This window comes from Panulirus ornatus, chromosome 61 (genome assembly GCF_036320965.1).
Source record: "Panulirus ornatus isolate Po-2019 chromosome 61, ASM3632096v1, whole genome shotgun sequence".
In the NCBI taxonomy this organism is placed as follows: Eukaryota; Metazoa; Arthropoda; class Malacostraca; order Decapoda; family Palinuridae; genus Panulirus; species Panulirus ornatus.
In genome coordinates, this window is record NC_092284.1 from 2878706 (window position 1) to 2881205 (window position 2500).

Genomic DNA, 2500 nt, shown 5'->3' on the forward strand with positions numbered 1-2500 from the left:
TGCCTTCATCCATTCCCGTCGCCACCACGCCACACATGGAATAGCATTCCCTCCCACCCTATTATTATTATTATTATTATCATTATTATCATTATTATTATTATTATTATTATTATTATTATTAATATTATAAATGTTTTTTTACGCAGAACTGAAAGTGACTAACATGGCCGCCATACGCCATTGTAATATTACTCTTCCATTTCTTATAAGATATTTATAATTAAGTTCTCCCTCCAGTACATGGTTCTGGTGTTGATTTCTTTCATCTGGCAACACAACCTCAGTTCCTTCCTTCCTTCCATCACGTGAAGGCAGCAGCGCTCGCTTCATTCTTCTTTCATTTCGTGGGGAGGAGGTGGGAAGAGGGGTGGGGAGGGGGGTGGGGAGGAGAGGGGAGGGGGTGGGGAGGGGAGGTGGGGGGGGTGGGGAGGGGAGGTGGGGAAGGTGGGGAGGGGAGGGTGTGGGGAGGGGGTGGGGAGAGGTGGGGAGAGAGATGGGGAGGAGGTGGGGAGTTTATTTTTTCCGAGGTGGGGAATGATTTTTCTTTCTTTCTTCTTCTTCTTGTTCTTCTCCCTTTTTCTTTCGCGTCAGAAGAAAATGGGATGTGGATGTTCACGTGGCGGCGGTCGGAACCACCACGTGGAAATGGGTGGACGATAGTGCGAACCTCCCGTTCTCTCTCACTCTCTCTCTTTTCCTCTACCTGTCAATCTTTCCCTCCTCCATACTCTCTCTCTCTCTCTCTCTCTCTCTCTCTCTCTCTCTCTCTCACACACACACATCTATCTATCTATCTATCTTTCCCTCTACCTGTCAATCTTTCCCTCCTTCATACACACTCTCTCTCTCTCTCTCTCTCTCTCTCTCTCTCTCTCTCTCTCTCTCTCTCTCTCTCTCTCTCTCTCTCACACACACACACACATCTATCTATCTATCTATCTTTCCCTATACCTGTCAATCTTTCCCTCCTCCATACACACACAGTCTCTCTCTCTCTCTCTCTCTCTCTCTCTCTCTCTCTCTCTCTCTCTCTCTCTCTCTCTCTCATCTATCTGTCTATCTCTTTCCCTCTACCTGTCAATCTTTCCCTCCTCCACTCTCTCTCTCTCTCTCTCTCTCTTCCTCTACCTGTCAATCTTTCCCTCCTCCATACATACACACACACACTGCCTCTCCCACTCTCCCCTCCCTCCGCCTCTCCCAAGGGGAGAGTTTTCCGGGGGAGAACAATTAAAGACACGCGCGATGTAGTCTGTGTGGCTCCATCGATTCTCTTCACCTAAACCCACGTGATGGAGGGAGAGTGAGGGAGAGAGACGGTGTGGAGAAAGAAAGAGAGACAGGGAGAGAGACAGTGTGTGTGTATGGAGGAGGGAAAGACTGACAGGTAGAGGGAAAGAGATAGATAGATAGATAGATGAGAGAGAGAGAGAGAGAGAGAGAGAGAGAGAGAGAGAGAGAGAGAGAGAGAGAGGGGGGAGACAGTGTGTGTGTATGGAGGAGGGAAAGATTGACAGATAGATGGAGAGAGAGAGAGAGAGAGAGAGAGAGAGAGAGAGAGAGAGAGAGAGAGAGAGAGAGAGAGAGAGAATCCTTTGTTAGATTATTGAACTTAACAACACGCTCCCCCTCCGCTGATGCCATAATGTTGGCAACCCTGCCCTTCTCTCTCTCTCTCTCTCTCTCTCTCTCACCAGGGGTTCGAAGCCCAGAATTACCTTTCGCCTCACACTTCCTCCCCCTCTCTCTACTCTCACTTCTGTATCCTTCACTCTCCCATCTTCTCAAAGGGTCGTATATATATATATATATATATATATATATATATATATATATATATATATATATATATATATATATATATATATATATATATATTCCCTCAAGGATATTACTTCAAAGGCCCAGTCCTCTGTTCTTAACGCTACCTCGCTAACACGGGAAATGGCGAATAGTGTATATATATATATATATATATATATATATATATATATATATATATATATATATATATATATATATATATATATATATATATAATGTAATTCGTAAGAGGTTATGAAAGCAGACAAACAATAGTATTCAAATTACCTTATATAGCCTTTCGTTCTATCCATAATTAGACCTTCTATGCAGTTTCTATATCAAGCTAACTGCTATAACCAGGATAGATCCCACATGTTTGGCTCTGCACACTTGACACACCTGCAGGAGAAAATGGAAACTGATATATATATATAAACAATCTTAAATCACTATTGTAGAATGTCTATATATCATACTACTGTTACTACTACTTTACTATTACTACTACTACTACTACTACTACTACTACTACTACTATTACTACTACTGATAATAATAATAATAATAATAATAATAATAATAATAATAATAATAATAAGAATAAGGAAGTTTCAAGAGCAATCGAAAATGCCTTCATTTGCTCACGTCTGATCTCTGCCGTCCATTGCCAGGCCCACACAGACCCTTCCAT

The 2500-nt window shown here is 42.3% G+C and overlaps 1 protein-coding gene across 1 annotated transcript in view; it reads right to left on the bottom strand.

Moving 5' to 3' along the window:
- The window catches only part of tna (Zinc finger MIZ domain-containing protein tonalli), a 337240-nt gene that overhangs the window by 176513 nt on the left and 158227 nt on the right, over nt 1-2500 (bottom strand). Inside the window, exon 6 of the mRNA XM_071696809.1 lies at nt 2095-2208. The gene's annotated coding sequence lies outside the window, so the exon portion shown is untranslated. The remainder of the gene's footprint in view (nt 1-2094; nt 2209-2500) is intronic.